The 18,184-nt window shown below is 43.8% G+C and overlaps 1 pseudogene; it reads right to left on the bottom strand.

Annotated features, from left to right (window-relative positions):
* Nucleotides 1-629: 629 nt before the first annotated feature.
* Nucleotides 630-729, bottom strand: LOC139957834 (U2 spliceosomal RNA; annotated as a pseudogene).
* Between the last annotated feature and the right edge of the window lie 17,455 nt (nt 730-18,184).

Raw genomic sequence — 18,184 nt, 5'->3', positions numbered from 1 at the left:
CACTAATACTGATTTAGTTCACAATGATAACTTCTACTTCACACGCTCTTTTTAAGACAAAGTTAATTAATGTTGAACACCCAATTAAGCTGTAAAATACGATTGTGTTTTTCCCTTCAAAAAAACAGTCTGTTACATCTAGGTTATCTTTGCTGCATTTTTAAAGGGCAATGATAAAACATGTACCATTTTTAAAAGCTAAGGCAAGTTTTGGCATGCTAATTTTTTTATAGAAGATGAGGCTTTAGAAACTTCACAGCCTGATGAGAAAAAAAAAATTATATAAAATGTATCAAAATGTGAAACTTGTTTGTGCTGATTATGGCTAGAGTACTGCAAGGCTACCCACAAACTTAAAATACCAAGCATAAAAGCAACAAAAGGTCTCCTGACCTTTTTGATAAGTATGTGCACAATGGCTTACAGGCCAGCATACTCTTGATGCAACTTGTACTTCATTACTACATAGCTTTTAGTACTAACTTTGTACATTGGTAAAGCATTGTGATCAAGAAAACTCCTACTCTGAATGATACTTTTTAAGAAAAAGTCACCCAGGAAAGAACCTGGGCACGAAAACCAAACTACCAAACGACTGATCCGCTCTCAGCCCCAGTCCCCTTGCATCGGGACTGTGACTGTGTGATCATCGTCAGGTGTGTATCACCATTCCCTAAGGGAACAGAACAGATACTACACATGATCTTAGCCAAAAGGCCGAGAAACTCCTACTCTGAATGATCACTTTTCTGTTTGACTCTACAACAACATATGCATGACAATTCCAATCAAAGCACTCAGTATCCATTTCATGAATAATGAAGTAACACTCGCAATTATGAAAAAAACACAGTTTCATTAAGCCAAATTGGCACATTCTCTCAACTACATTCAGGATAACACATGCTCCAGAATGATATCTCACCCCATTCAAATGTACAGACATTGAGACATATACCTCGTCACATTCCCCAGTAATTTTCAAAATGAATGGTGTCATTTCACGTGATAATTCACCAATCTTGATCATTTCACCTTGTACCGGTAAAGTGTTCTCTTTGCCCAAATCTGAAGTTGACATTTTCTATTTTTAGTAGCCCTTGAGATATCTTTGAAGTAAGAATGTTTTGATTCAAACCTCAAAGTCCAAAAATGTGATAACGGTCCAAATTGCATAATTTGTTTGGCATAGTGGATCATAAAATGCATTTTGGGTGTAACGTGAATTTGGATATAGCTCACAAAACAGCTCTAAGCAATCGAAAACCACACCACCGAGGTAAACACATGACTGTTTGGTCACACTAGGACTAGTCACAAGGTCCACAATGTCAATGATATGTAGCAAAAGTTGCCACTTTTCATCTTTTTCTTCAATGTCATTTGAAAACATCAAGAAAAAAAGGCGCATGAAGCACCACATTTGACAGTCTTTTTGCCTTATCTTAACTGAAGAGCATGACCAAGATAAAGTAGAGGGTTTGTTTGATTTGTGAAAACTTGCATATGCAAAATCATTAATCCTCTTATTGATTGTTTCAACAGAAATTTGACCTGTCTGCACATATGACGTCATCACAGTGCTCAAAATTTTTGGACAAACGCCCTCAAACAAGTCATGAGCTATGTGTGGTGGAAGCCCATCAATTACATGAAAATAATGAAGGGAATTCAAAGGCGAATCCAGCTTCACACCATACGCAGTTGACATTTCGCTGTCATTTTGCACTCTGCTCACATGAATCCTATGGGCGGGGCATTGACTGTTCTTTCCATATGACTTTGATGAAGCTCATTTTTTCTGAGACTTTCAGATGTGCACATACAAAACCTGCACACAAGAAAACCTGAGACAGATTCTGTAAATCCCCCTATGAAATGACTGGCTAAATTATCTGCTAGGACACTACAAACTGAACCATAAAATTTGTGTTCTACGCCATGAACATTTACCTGAATTCCATGTTCCTCTACAATGTTTGTATCATCCATGAGGGGTTTGATAACTGTATCCAAGCCATATTTTTTTCATTAATGAACTTTTGCAAAGCCAAACTAATTGAATATGGTTCACAGAAGATCGATATTTTGGTTCAACATTTCCAATAAACAGGATTTACAACGTGAAAATCATCTACATATAAGTGAATTTGAATTGCAGTTGAATGAATTTAAAAAAGTCTACTACATTTAAATTTGGCTGCATCCACAATAGTCCATCATAATATCTGGATCCCTAGATGAATGTCCATTGATAACATTGTGCTAAAATTGTGCTAAAATTTCAGCATTTAGCAACATAGACTGCAAAGTACCTAAAATAGAAACATATTCGAATGTTTCTTTCTTGCCAGATGCTTAAAATCAAAGACAAATTTGTAGGGGATCCACCAAATTCAACTTGTCTACAAAAGTGAAGTTGATGATTCTCACTAGCCATGTGTTCAATGGCTTTACGAAGTTTGTTTTCCTTTAATACTCCCTGAATGTTAGGACAATCTTTTATATTTACAACCCATTGCAGCTAAATCAGTATTTATGGCATTTTCAATGTCAAGAAGATTTGAAACAAAGAGTTCATTATATTCACTAGCAACTTCATCTCAAATTGTCCGAGGTAATTTGTGAACTTCTCTCAATTTTAAAACATGGATTGCATATGGAAATAGATACTGGTTTTCAAGTTCATTTTGGAGGTGAGAACTTTGATCTGTTATGTTTGCTTTCATATTCTAGCATTTCAGAATTGGTATCTTCATGATCGCAATGCATTTGCATCTTTGCTTCCTCAGACATAGCCAGTGTTTCATCCAAATGACAATTATTATGCACCATTTTCAGATGTTTCTTAAATGAATCAATTTTAACATGTCTTTTCAGAATTTTTTATCCCGCATCTTAGTGAAAAATTTGGCTCATGAGAGTCAATGAGGTGTAAATGTTCTAAGAGTTTGTTGAACCTGCCTGTACAAAAGACCGAACATTTTGGGCATTGCTAATTTAAATTCCACCTATTTTCTGCCATGCTTACTTTGCGTATGGTTGGCTCCTTTTCAGGACTGTCGTTCTGCAGTGTTTATGAAAATCTGAAATGAAAAAGAAACAGTTCATTTCAAAACATCATTACAAAGAGCGTACGAAATATGTTTTCCACCTATTTAAAGATAAGACTGTTGATAGCAGTATTAGTGACTGATTAAATGTAACTTGTTTGTTCAGTTCAGTTGTTTCAGTTCAGTTCTCGTGGAGTGCGGACGTGTTTTCGGCTGCTCTCCACTTTTCGTTCACCACACCTTTTTGTGTTTTTACGTTGGCCTTTCCTTAGTTTTGCAGTTTGTGTTAGTGTAGTTTGTGTGTTTTGGGTTTGCTTCGTTTTGGTTTTTGTATAGGTGCGTGGCTTTGCCACACCCCTAGCTGTCATGGCGGCTCGCCGTGACAGCAAAATCGTATTGTTGAGTTTATCGGGGGAGGCTAAGGTCGTCCCCGGACAAGTTTTTTAAGTTTTGCGTTCTGTTGGTTTAAAAGTCCCTGGAGAGGTTGACGCGCTTCAGCGTAAACCTCTCCGGGGTATGAATTGTTTTGATGTTCGCTTTACCTCGGAGGCTGGCCGCGTCCGAGGCGTCCATGTGTTGGAGGGAGTCGAGGGACTGAAGGTCACACCGTATGACAGTTCGGTGTGGGTGACAGTCCTCCATCTCCCTCTGGACACTGGGGCGTTTTGGGAAAGTAACCGGCTACGAGGAGCCGGAATTCCTTGAATGTAAGGGTGTAAAGACCGGGACCAGACGAGTTAGATTACAACTCAAGTCCGATATCCCCTCTACCTTGTGGGCTAATGGGCACAGAGCCCACGTTGCATACCCGGGCCAGCCTCGCACTTGTTGGAGGTGTGGGCTGGAAGGGCATGAGGCCAGGTTGTGCCCGAACAAGCGGCGTAGCCGCTGTTTACAGGTTGGGCATACCCTGGCCGAGTGTAAAGGGGATATCGTATGTAACTCGTGTGGGAAAACGGGCCATCTCGCTCGTTTATGCCCAGACCGCTCATACGCCGCGAGAGTAGCTACGGGCGTGGTTGAAGCGGTCCCCGTCCCGGCCTTTCAAACCGTATCACCTGATGCTCCTCTCATCGCACCAGTGTCCGACACTAGCGCCCCGGTGGAGGTTTTCAACTCCCCTTCGTGTTCCACCTCGTCCCTGGAGGAAGTTGCCGTTCCGGCCGAGACTGCCAGCCTGCCCACTAAGGCGGAGCAGGACAAAACGGCGGAGATGGTATTAGCGGAGTGGCATGCGGAGCAGGATGCCGCTTGTACTGGTTCACCAGTAGCTACGGTGTACACAGGTGTACTACGGTGTACCCGCTATCGGTGACACTAGTCGGCCCTCGAGTCAACCGGCCAGAGACATTAAGTGGCTCAGATTCGGACTCGCCAATGGAGGACTGTGCTTTCGCCTTAGTAGTTGTGGCTAAGGAGTCCTCCGATTGGTTTGATGAGACAAAACACGCCTCTGATCTCACTGACTCGAGCGGCCCTTCCACCCTGTCCGCAGTCGCTTCTACTATACCGGACACGATGGTCGCTAGTGGACCTCCTGTTCCTTGTGACGAGGAGCTAAGAGGTCTGCTAGGTCGTAGGAAAAGGGGAAACACCGCTAAGGGCCTGAAAAGAGCCGTATTGGGAAAACATCGCAGGTTATGACACCAGACACCTTATCCCTCGTCACCCTTAATGTGAATGGGATGAGGGGTACCCAAAAAAGGCGACGGATTTTACAGTTCTGCAAGTTGCTCCAAGTGGATGTGGTCCTTTTGCAAGAGACCCACATATCTTGTGAGAGTGATGTTCATCTTTGGTCCTTGGAGTGGGGAGGAGGCCTTTATGCCTCCTTTGGATCAGGGGCATCTTGCGGGACTGTCATTTTGGTGTCCCCAAAACTGTGTCACTGTGTGGGAAAAGTGGAGAAAGACCATGAAGGTCGGGTGGTGTGCATACACTTAAGGCTCACGCGGGGTGAGTTGGTGGTTTGCAATGTGTATGCCCCCAACCGGCCAGCATGTAGGAAAAATTTCTTCACGGTGTTGCCATGCTTTGTACCGGGTAAGGCAAATTGTATCCTTGGGGGGGACTTTAACTGTGTCCCTCACTCTGCGTTAGATAGACGTTCGAGGAAAGAGTCCCCCAATTGTACCACCGGCATGATTGAGCTAGGCTTGTTTGTCAAGCACAGATCTTGTGGATGTTTGGAGGTCCCAAAATCCCCAGGTGGTTGCTTGTACGTGGCATAAACCAGATGGAACAGTTTCATCCAGACTCGACAGGTTTTATGCCCCGCGCAAGTTTCCTCGATCTCGGTGCTCGATTATTTCATGTCCTTTATCTGATCATGACGCTGTTGTTTTGCGCTTGCAGCTGCCGGAGTCCTTTCATGCGGAGAAGGGACTTTGGCGGCTGAACACGGAAATTGTTAAAGAGCAAAACTTCAAGGAGCAATTTGTCGAGAAGTACAGAGGATGGCAGTCCCTCAAGCCTGCTTTTCCCAATGCGTTAGTCTGGTGGGACGAGGTCAAGTCCCTCATCAAGCAGTTCGCAATCAGGTATTGTGTTGAGAGAGCTCACCAACGTAGATTCAAGTTCCATTCCTTGTGCAATAGAGCAAGGGGTGGTTCATCGTCTGATCTGCATGCACTTGGAGTGTTTCTCGATGAGAAACTGCACGGAGCCCGAGTGCGTGCCAGAATCCAGTTTGTTGAGGCGGGCGAGAAGCCCACTATTCGTTTTTACCGGGACGACACCAAGTCTGTGGTTGACCGCAGAATAAGGGCAGTGTGTCATCCTGGTGGGGTCGTCGTGGAGAGCCCGCAGGCAGTCCTAGGGGTATTTGGGTCGTTCTTTTCGAACCTGTACTCCAGGGCTGCTGTTAGCGAGGATCTCCAGGAGGACTTGTTGTCTGGTATAGACAAGGCCCCCCCTGAGAGTAAAAATGATAGCTTGGGCTCGAATCTCTCCGTTGGTGAGCTCTGGACAGCGGTAGCAGCGATGAAGAAGGGAAAGTCCCCCGGTCCCGATGGCCTCCCGGCAGAGTTCTATAGGACCTTCTGGGAGGTCCTCGGTGGGGACTTGAGAGATGTGTTCGCTACCGCTTTTCAGTTGAATTACATGAGCCAAACACAGCGGGTTGGAAATATTGTTCTCCTCCCAAAGTCGGGAGACCCTTTGGACCCTATAAATAGGCGTCCAATAACGCTGTTAAATGTGGACTACAAAATCCTGGCCAAAGCATTAGGAAATCGCTTATCGGACGTGATGCCGGATATTGTAGGTCCTCTCCAGACTTGTGCTGTGCGAGGCAAGTGTATTCAACATAACCTCTGGTTGATGAGAGACTTGATCGAGTTTGTTAAAGTTCGTGATTTGCCATGTGCACTGGTCTCACTGGACCAGGAAAAGGCATTTGACATGGTAGATCACGACTTCCTGTTCAGAACCTTAAGAGTCCTTCGGATTGAACTCCGTATATATTCGTTGGGTCTCGTTACTATACAAGGACGTCACGAGCATTGTCACTGTTAACGGATTAACTTCTGGTCCCTTCCCGGTTCGAAGAGGAGTCCGTCAGGGTTGTCCCCTCTCCCCGTTGTTGTATGTTCTCTTCAGCGAAACGCTCAGTACCTCGCTGGACAGATGCTTTGGATTTCGACCCTTCAACGTACCGGGTGGGGCTAGAGTTAAATGCGTGCAGTATGCCGATGACGTCACTTGTATTGTGTCGGACCTCGCCTCCTTCAAGCCTTTATCGAAGGTTTTGACCACCTTCCAAGAGGCTACTGGTGCCAGACTGAACAAGTCCAAGACCAAAGGGCTGCGATTGGGAGGTTGGCGCGGCCAATCCCTCCCGTTCGATGCTACTTGGTCAGATGTCATGATCAAGGTAAATGGCATCTGGCTAGGTTATGGTGCCCCGGAGGCCACCACTTGGGCCGAGAAGGCTGATCAGGTGGAGGCAAGGCTCGACACATTCAGTCACAGGTGGCTCTCCCTCCCTGGGAAGGTTACAGTTGTAAATAGGTTTATTGTTCCTCTCCTTTGGTATCCTGGTACGGTGATCGCCGCACCGGATCATGCCTTGGTGCGACTGGAGAGGATCATTTTTGATTTCATTTGGGGAAAGCGCAAACCAAACCTTGTCAAAAGGACCGTTCTGTATAAGACCCCCTTGAGCGGTGGGCTTGGTTTGGTCCACCTACCATCTAAACTGCGCTTTCTCCTCTTGAAAGGTGTTTTTGTTGCTTTTGAAAATCCTTCGTTTCTTTTTCGACACCACTGGCCCGGATCCTTTTCCAATAACCGGCCAAAGGCGACACGCCCTTCTGGGGTCTATACTCAGATTGGTGACTCTCTTCGTAGAATCAAAGAAGAGGGTGGGCCACATGTTCTGCTGAACGTGGCCCCCTCTGTGTTATACCCACCATTGTTTCGTTCAATGCTCGCGCCTGTGTGCCCGTCGGCTTGCCGGACCGCCATCTCTCCAGATGTGTGGCGGTCTGTGTGTTGCAAGTTACTAGATAGCCGTCTCAGGGACTTGGCGTGGAGGATTGCACATGGGGTCCTCATCACTAACCATTTTCGCCTAGGTGGCGATTAGGTGATGAGATTTGTCCCCGTGTGGGCTGTAAAGCCATCGAGACTATGCAACACCTTTTGCTGGAGTGTCCCTTTGTCCGGTTGGTGTGGGATTGGTTTCACGCCTTCGTTATTGGTGTTATTGGTTGCACACAGTGGGCCATTAGTAGTGATTTTGTTTTGTATGGTTTGTTGCCCCCTGTGTGCCCAACCTGGGTTAGGGATCTGCTGTTGTTGTTTGCCGCTGTCATCAGGAGACACATCTGGAACAGCAGATGCCGCCTACTTTTCGACGGGGACGTCTGGAGGGCAGAGGATGTTGTCCCCCTCGTGCAGAGTGACATCAGGTTGCGCATGGAGGCGGACCATGTACGGCTTCCCGACACTGCCTTTCGTAGACGCTGGCGCAAGCCCGTCGTCTACTATCGGGACGGCGTTCCCCGGATGAAATTTGGAGTGAGTTAGTTGGTAGGTGTGGGGGCTGTGTGGTTGGTTTAATTTTTCTCTTTGTGGTTTGGGGTTGGCTTTTTGGGGCCTGTTTGTAGTGTTTTATTTGTTTTGCTTCTGTTGGCCTTTGGGTCCGTGCCCTTTTCGCGTCACGTTAAACGCTGCGTTAGTGAGAGATTGATGGGTTTCAGTTGTTGCTTTACAGACTGGGTTTGTTTTTGGTTTTGTTGACCTTTGGTCCGTGTCCGTTTGTTAGCACGTAAAAAGCACAATGTAACTTGGTATAATCCAGTAACACCTTTCTATGTAGGCCTAAAACATTTATAAAATCACATTTACGCATTAGCATCAATGGGCCTATGTTTGACTAATGGCTTTAAATTCAAAATCATGATTCAAGGCAGTTTTGTATACTGATGGCTACAATGGCCTGTTGAACAGCATGCTTTCACAAGTGGACTATGGTGAAAGTCTATGTGACAGTTGAAGTATAGGATCAAAATCCTCGATAAAACAGGACAAAAGAAGAATTTTGTAGCCCAAAATTAGGACAAAAGTTAAAACTTTTGCAAGTAGTCAATATTCATCAACGTTTGCAGCACTTTATGAATATTTTAGGCAATGGCAATGTCAGTCTTTGAGAAGAATAAAGTAGTCTGAATTAAATTAAAAAACAAGTAAAAGGAAGCTTCAAAAGGTAGGAGAAACTATTAACTGCTGTAAATTAGGCCTATATGCATTTTAAAACTCTGAGACATCGATCACCATCTGTTTATAACACGAAGGACATGACAGAGCATTGACTAACATCAATAATTTTATTATTCTTCCCTCCTTATCATCAGAATATGACAATTCATCATTTGATGTACGTTTCTCACTCAATTTCATCCAGCCTAGTTCATCATGATCAACTACTTGATACTGGTACACTTATGAATTTAGTGAAGGATTTTGTAGCAATGGTGATTCAACTAAGCGGCCTTTGTATTGACTTTTGAATGAAATTAGGCATATAGGCTAAGCATAATTTTATTCAAATTCCTAGATCTAGTGCCTGACTTTCACATTTGAAAAATAGTATATTTCTACCTCTGCTGACCCAATGATAAGCTACTTCTGCTTCTCACCCGACCTTTACTACATTAAGAGTCATGTACCCTATTAGTATTAAGCTAATATTAATAAGGTAGCCTAGATGATGTTCCAACTTCCAAGTAGCATGGCAATTTGGTTGTTCACTTGTTCTTATAATAGGCCCCTAGTATTATTGGTTCCTTGCAAAGGAACCTATGTATTCAGGTTGGCGTGTGTGTGTGTGTGTGACGCTTAAGCTTGTATGCACGATAACTCAACAAGGGATTGACTGATCATGATCAAACTTGGTGGGTGGGTGGCCCATAGTGAGTAGATGAACCCTATTGTTTTTGGTGCCCACAAAGGTCACCAAAGGTCAGTTATGGTCCAAAAACCCAAAATACTAAAACTGCAATAACTCCCAGTGCCAATGTGCGACAAGGTTGATATTTTGGGACAAGTTGTGAACTGGTTAGGGAAACATTTTGAAACTTAACGGTCATGTGATCTGAGGTCACCAAAGGTCAATTAATGTTAAAAAACTAGTTTTTTTGCGATAACTTCAGAACGAATTGTCCGTTAGGGTTGGGAGTTGCTACAGTGTAATCGAATTGTCGACCCACATCTGGGTGACCCTTGACCTCAATTTGACCTCTGGTGACCTTTTCATGTTTTGGGGATTTTTACAGTTTCGATGCTATTTTCAGATGTCAAAGGTACCTTCCGATCATAAATATCGATAGGTTGACCCCCCGTGTGACCTTCGTGTGCGAACTTATAAGGGGTCAAAGTTTTCGGTCGGAGTTAATTTTCAGACATTTCATGCAATAACTCCCAGGGCCAAGGTGTAACAAGGTTGATATTTTGGGACAAGTTGCAAATGGTATAGAGGAATATTTTGCAAACTTAACGGTCATGTGATCCGAGGTCATGAAAGGTCAATTAATGTTAAAAAACTAGTATTTTGGGTGAGAAAATGGGCAAAGAAAAAATGTTTGAATTTTTACAGTTTTGATGCTATATTCACGTCTCACCAATCAAAAATGTCAATAGGTTTACCCCAGGTGACTTTTGTGTGTGAAGTTATATGAGGTGCAATAATGCCCAGTTCCAAGGTGTGACACGGTTGATATTTTGTGACAAGTTGCAAATGGTATAGGGGAATATTTTCACACTTAACGGTCATGTGATCCGAGGTCACCAAAGGTCAATTAATGATAAAAAACTAGTATTTTTGCGATAACTTCAGAACGAATTGTCCGTTAAGGTTGGGAGTTGCTTCAATGTAATCCAGTTGTCGACCCGCATCTGGGTGACCCTTGACCTCAATTTCACCTCTGGTGACCTTTTCGTGTTTTGGGGATTTTTACAGTTTCGATGCTATTTTCAGATGTCAAAGGTGCCTTCTGATCATAAATGTCGATAGGTTGACCCCCGTGTGACCTTCGTGTGCGAAGTTATACGAGGTCAAAGTTAAAAAATATTAATGAGGTCACGGGTCAAACGTGAAAAACTCCCAAGTTGCAATAACTTGGCTACTATTTATTGGAATTTTGTCAAACTTGGTATGATGATATTGGTAGATAGTCTCCACACACTGATGTGTGTTGCAATTGATATCATGCATGTTTATAAGGGGGGGGGGGGCCTAGCATTATTTCGTTATGAAAAGTTTGTATGCACAATAACTCAACAAGGGAATGACCAATCATTACCATACTTGGTGAGTGGGTGGCCCATAGTAAGTAGATTAACCCTGTTGATTTTGGTGCTCATATCATGAATATTAATGAGGTCATGGGGTCAAACGTGAAATACTCCAAATTGCAATTACTTGGCTACTATTACTAGTCGGAATTTCGTCAAACTTGGTATGATGATAATGGTAGATAGTCTTCACACACTCATGTGTGTTGCAATTGATAAATTACTGTTGTTGTATTAGGGCTTTGTTAGAAATTTCCCTATGAATGGAACTAATGAACCATGAAATGTTTTCATTCTGGTTATTTTTTTAACAGTACATCTGTAGTTATAACAAGTATGATCTCTTTCACAATATTACCCTATAGGGCCTACTGTTAATACCCCCCTGCCCCCACTCTGCTTTGGCAGGGCTAGGGCCTGCACAAACACAATGAAATTGCTACTCGTTAGGATTAAGTAAGGCTTGACTACACAGAACCACATATATTATTGCAGTCATAAACTTTCGGCTAAGTGGAACAATAGTACTAGTAGCATATGCAGGTCATTTCTTAGTTGAACAACTGCCACACTGCTGTTCACAACGTCAACTCAGATGGCATATGCCTAGTCAATTCTTTTAGCCTAGTCTATGCCTACTTACAAGTAAATGTAGGCCTAGCCTACAAAGACTACGGGACAAAGCTGCCCAAGTAGGCTATCCTAACGTTACAACTTACAAGTAACCTTGCAAGTAACTGAATGTGTTGATCAATATAGTTAGGTATAGTCCACGACCAGTGCTGTTGGATCATCTTTTCAATAAAATACTCTTAGATGCTTAACGAAGCACCCACACCTAAAGAAGTGAGGACGGATTGAGTAACGTGTAACTTCGTGAGCGTGAAAGTGACGTATTCATCGTACGAAGTAGTAGTCCTTGAAAGCGGCGTGTGAGATTATTCTAATACTAGTAATGTTAAACACGAACGTGTACTTCAACTCTCGTTGTTGTAAGACATTTCTGAAGCGATTGAGTCAGGGTAAACTTAAATGTGCGAATAGTTTTATCATTTGAAGCTAGTATTATTACCTCTAAAGCTCTAATTCTACGTTTCTTGCGTGGACGAATGAGTAAATTATAGCATGATGGTACAAATACTCACACAAACCTAAGCAAGCTCGAATAATAGTTTCGACACTCATTTGTTAAGTAAATTTACTCTCAATGAGTATTTTTGGTTTTCTGTGTGGTTCGGCTACGATGCACCTTGTGACGTCACCTGGCAGGAGAGGGCTGAGGTATTTGAGAGCAGGCTCGAAGCCTTTGGCACCCGCTGGCTTTCGATCCTAGGGAAAGTCACCGTAATTAATCGTTTTGTTTCGCCCATCTTGTGGTACCCGGGCGCGGTGTATCCAATTCCGCGTCGCGTCCTGGTGCGGTTGGAGAGAGCGATATTTTCATTTATTTGGTCGGGCGGTACAGAGCTTGTCAAAAGGGCGGTAATGTACCAAAAACTGGAGAAGGGTGGGTTCATCTGGGAAGTAAATTGACCTTTTTGTTATTTAAGCAGTTGTTTGTAGCGGTAACTGACCCAGGGTTGCCTTGTTCATATTTTGTACGTTTTGGGGGCGGTTTGCACCTGCGTCGATGGGTCCCGGCGCTGTTTAGCAACAGAGAACCGCATAGTAGTACTCCAAACAGGGTGGTGCGTGTCATTTGCTCCGCTCTGATTGAGTTGCCCCCTGTTGACCCTGTCACAGCCGACCCTCGTTCACAGTACGTTGCGGGATAGGGCCTTGAATGCAACTTTTGTCCAGGGACGTCATTCTGCCGAAGTATGGCGTTCGGTGCATTGAAGGTTCGATGGTTGCAGGCTCCGTGATCTCGCATGGAGAATTGCACACGGTGCCTTGGTGACCAACCTAAAAAGATATCATTGGCGATTCCATGATGGAAAGTGCCCTAGGACCGGCTGTGACAGCTTGGAGAGTACCGCTCATGTTTTTTGGCATTGTTGCTTTGTAGTTAACTTATGGGAGTGGTTCCAGACCTGGACCGAACGTGTTACGGGAGACCGTTCATGGTCGGTAGGGCAGGGCTTTATTTTATATGTGGTAGACCCTCCAGTTTGTTCGGTTGCTGTGTTGCACCGCATCATTTTTGTTTGCTCTATTGTAAAAAAACATGTTTGGCGGAATATATGTGGTTTTTAGGGGGAAATTTGCCAGTTGGACGCTGGTGTGCTGGGGAGGGGTTTTTCGTTTCGCTGCGTGCGGGTCGTCCTTTTCTATTTTTTTTTTGGAATGTTTGAGTGGGGGGTTCGGCGTTTTGTCTCTGCAGGTCGTTGGGTTCGCTTGACCAAGGTCAATTAATGATAAAGTAGTATTTTTGTGGTAACTTGAGAACGAAATGTCCATTAGGGTTGGGAGTTGCTTCAATGTAATCCAGTTGTCGACCCGCATTTGGGTGACCCTTGACCTAAATTTTACCTCTGGTGACCTTTACGTGTTTTGGGGGATATTTACAGTTTTGATGCTATTTGCTATGTGCGAAGTTACATGGGGTCAAAGTTTTTAGGTCGGAGTTAGGATAGTTGTACAGACTTGTCGTTTTGATTTTTGGAATCAGGAGATTAAAACTACATCTGAAACCAAGGTCAAAAGGTGAAAGGCGAAGGTCACATTAGAAAAAAATTGCTTATTTTGGGAGGAAACGAGCAAAAAAGAAAATGTTTGGTTTTGATGCTAGATTTGGATACCAAAGGTACCTTCCGATCCAAAATGTGAATGGGTTGACCTTCGTGGCTGTGACCTTCGTGTGCTAAGTTATACGAGGTCAAAGTTTATTTTCAGACATTTAATGCAATAACTCCCAGTTCCAAGGTGTGATATGGTTGATATTTGTGGACAAGTTGCAAATGGTATAGGGGTATATTTTCAAACTTAACGGTCATGTCATCCGAGGTCACCAAAGGTCAATAAATGTTAAAAAAAAGGAATATTTTGAGAGGAGAAAATGGCCAAAGAAATTTTTTTGGGAATTGTATAGTTTGTTTGATGCTCTATTTAGATCTCACCGTTAAAAAATGTCAATAAGTTGACCCAAGGTGACCTTTGCCAAGGTGTTACACAGTTGATATTTTGAAACGCGTTGCAAATGGTATAGGTGAATATTTTAAAACTTAAGGGTCATGTGATCCGAGGTCACCAAAGGTCAATTAATGATAAAAAAGTAGTATTTTTGCGATAACTTCAGAACAAATTGTCCGTTAGGGTTGGGAGATTGTTCAATGTAATCCAATTGTCGACTTGCATCTGGGTGACCCTTGACCTCAATTTGTGACCTTTTTGTGTTTTGTGGATTTTGATAGTTTTGATGCTATTTTCAGATGTCAAAGGTACCTTCCAATCATAACTGTCAATGGGTTGACCCCCGTGTAACCTTCGTGTGCGAAGTTATACGAGGTAAAAGTTAATTTTCAGACATTTAATGCAATAACTCCCATTGCCAAGGTGTGACAAGGTTGATTTTTTTGGACAAGTTGCGAATGGTATAGGGGAATATTTTCAAACTTACCGGTCATGTGATTCAAGGTCATGAAAGGTCAGCTAATGTTAAAAAAAATAGTTTTTTGGGCGGAGAAAATGGGCAAAGAAAAAATGTTTCAATTTTTAGTTTTGATGCTATATTTAGGTCAACCCATTGACATTTTTGAGACCATGGGTGACTTTTGTGTGTGAAGTTACGTATACAAGTTGAAAGTTAATTTTTCGACATTTAATGCAACTAACTCCCAATGCCAAGGTGTGACACGGTTGATATTTTGGGACAAGTTGTGAATGGGGTGGTGGAACATTTTCAAATTATATTTAGATCTCAAAAGTGTTGGCTATAATGTTGGACTATTCTTGGACTATTTGACCCCAATCTTGCTTCATAATATTATGTGTATTGTCATATATGCCCTTAGGCTCTTGTTGAATGTTTGAGTGGGTGGTTGGGGGTTTGTCTCTGCAGGTCGGTGGGCATTTTTTTTTAGCTCGCTTGACCTGAGTTTCGTTTATCAGAATGGGATGATTCGGTAGTGCCGTTTGGCCGTGACGTTTTGGATCCCGCATCGCGGGTGACGTAAAAAGCACACAACAAACTGGCGGGTCTGCCTCATATAAAACAAAGCCCTGTCCTACCGACCATGAACGGTCCAGGTCTGGAACCACTCCCATAAGTTTAAAAGAAAGCAATAATGCCAAAAAACATGAGCGGTACTCCCTAAGCTGTCACAGCCGGTCCTTGGGCACAGTCCATCAGCCAATCGCCAATGATACCTTTTTAGGTTGGTCACCAAGGCACCGTGTGCAATCCTCCAGGCAAGATCACGGAGCCTGCAACCAATCAGTTCAGTTCTCGTGGAGTCCGGACGTGTCTTCGGCTGCTCTCCACCTTTCGTTGACCACACCTTTATTGTGTTTTTACGTTGGCCCTTCATTAGTTTACAGTTTGTTTTAGTGTAGTTTGTGTGTTTTGGGTTTGTTTCGTTTTGGTCTGTGTATGGGTGCGTGGCTTTGCCACACCCCTAGCTGTCATGGCGGCTCGTCGTGACAGCAAAATCGTATTGTTGAGTTTTTCGGGGGAGGCTAAGGTCGTCCCCGTACAAGTTTTTTCAGTTTTGCGTTCTGTTGGCTTAGAGGTCCCTGGAGAGGTTGACGCGCTTCAGCGTAAACCTCTCCGGGGTATGAATTGTTTTGATGTACGGTTTACCTCGGAGGCTGCCCGCGTCCGAGGCGTCCATGTGTTGGAGGGAGTCGAGGGACTGAAGGTCACACCGTATGACAGTTCGGTGTGGGTGACAGTCCTCCGTCTCCCTCTGGACATGTCTGAACAGGTTGTGCGGACACTGGGGCGTTTTGGGAAAGTGACCGGCTACGAGGAGCCGGAATTCCTTGAATGTAAAGGTGTCAAGACCGGGACTAGACGAGTTAGAATAGAAGTCCGATATCCCCTCTACCTTGTGGGCTAATGGGCACAGGGCCCACATTGCATACTATAACACCCCTGTACCCCGGCCGAGCGGTAGCGTGGGAAATCAGGCAGCTGGAGGCCACCTGATGTCAGGGCAGGGGAAGGGGGGGGAGGCGAAGAATTATGCTAGCAGGGCTTGAACCAATACACACAAAAAAGAGAGAAGAATATAGTTAAAGAGAACTGGGTCTGAAATCAACAATTTAATAGCTTAATTAACTTTAAACATACACTTAACAAAAATAAGGCAGTGCCTTTCTGCCGTATACAAATATAAAAGCAAACAACAGGCAGAGATTCAGTTTAAATAAATAACAAATACACTACATACCAGGGCGTGAGCAGCACGGCTCTTAACTGAATCACGAGAGTGAATACCCGACACGGGGCGCCAACGGCAGACTGAACTAATACTGCCTAATGTGGTCTCGCCCCGATTAACTTCTGCAATACCTCCGGGGAGAGCCCTAATTTGACCCTACCTCCGGAGTCTAAAAATGCAACGAGGCCAACCAGGACGGGAACTTATTAGTTATACTATACAAAAGGAATGGCGCCCGTAGTCAGCCTTCACTCCTGGACCCGCTCTCTAAAATAAATCAGCCTTCCCTTTAAAATAATACTTTACTGTAATTGCCGTGCTGCTCACCGCTGGTCTCCAGTTCTCTGCCCGAACTTCAACGAAATAAATTCAGTTTCCACAATACAAAATACATAAGAAAAACAACGTCTTAATTAAACAAGGTTAAGAGAGCAAGTTGAAAGTAAAATAGATAAACGGTACACAGAACAACTCGCGTAATAAAAGAGCGAATGCCTGGAATGCTGGTGATGGCAGACGACTGGGAGAGCGAACGAGACCTGCATAATAAATAAGTAAATGGAATGGTGAATGAATGGACAACAAATCGCAGGGTAAATTATTCAAACAAAACGGGACAACATATTCTTAGTAGCCCTGGGCGTGTTCGAAATACGGGGTACACGCATCCCGAACAACCCAGGGCGTAACACCACCCCCAACTCTCTCGAAAGGACTCGCCCTCGATGTCCAAACACACTACCCAGTAATATAACACATATGACGTGGTAGATCAACTTGCACAATTTCTATACTTCACCAAACATATTCGCTCCCTCTCTATATATACATGTGTAGGGGACCCCCCGGCCTCCTAGGCGACCTGAGGCCCCGAACTATCACCACCACAATTGGTTTTCTCCGAGACAGCATTTCCGTTCATCTCCAAAAAAAAAAATCCTTTCCATAACGATCACTGAATCACTTTCCGACCCCCATGCACAGAGGTATGGCGTTCTCAAACATAACGTGCCAGTTTCAATCACAGTACCTTCCTACAAATTATTCAAATAGAAGCGAGGTGATCAGTCAAGCTAATATCGTTCGTAATCTTGCATCCACACTGGTGGGCGACGCTTCCGCTTTAACAATTCTGGGGGCCTCTCCCCCTCAGTCTCAACGATATCCTCCAACTCCTCTTCAAGAACTTCCTCATAGCCCATATCAGTTATATGCTTATCGGGGGCAATTTCTGTTGCTGGCTCTACCGTAGTGTGCTCCGGTGTAACCGTCATTTGATTAAGATCATCGGGAGTCACATATTTCTTTAACCGGTCCACATGAACTACTTTCAGTTTTGCAGAATCGATGTGTCTAATACGATACAAACAGTCTGAGAGTTTGTGTGTGATGACAAACGGTCCATTCCATCTCAACTGTAGTTTGGGAGATCGGCCTTTCTTTTTAGCATGTACTGCTACCCATACTTTGTCTTGGACCGAATACGAAGATGCCACCTTGCCGATGCGTGCATCATAATACCGTTTCTGTCGTTTATGGCCCAGTGTGTTGTGGTCGCGTGCAATGCGGAAAGCTTTTTCACACCTCTGGGCGAAGGTCATGACATATTCCGAAGTTGTAGAGGCAACCACTGTTGAGACTGGTTGGCCGTTCATCATTTCTAGTGGAAGTGTAGTCTCTCGTCCCAGCATTAGTAGATTCGGGGAATACCACGTGGTTTCCTGCGGGCTTGAACGAAAGGCCATTAAAACCAAAGGAACATGTACATCCCAATCTTTCTGATTTTCATTTACCTACACAGAAAGCATTTGCTCTAACATACGGTTGAACCGTTCTACTAAACCGTCTGACTGTGGTCTATATGCAGTAGTTCTTGTCTTTTCTATCCCTTAGTTAGAACTTACAAAGTTCCTTAAACAAATTAGACTCAAAATTTTACCCTTGGTCGGTATGAATAATCTGTGGTACACCAAAGCGTGCCACAAACTGTTCAGCTACTACCGACGCTAC

The sequence above is a fragment of the Apostichopus japonicus genome, chromosome 17 (genome assembly GCF_037975245.1).
Source record: "Apostichopus japonicus isolate 1M-3 chromosome 17, ASM3797524v1, whole genome shotgun sequence".
Taxonomy (NCBI): domain Eukaryota; kingdom Metazoa; phylum Echinodermata; class Holothuroidea; order Aspidochirotida; family Stichopodidae; genus Apostichopus; species Apostichopus japonicus.
This window is presented reverse-complemented; position numbering and strand designations above follow the sequence as displayed.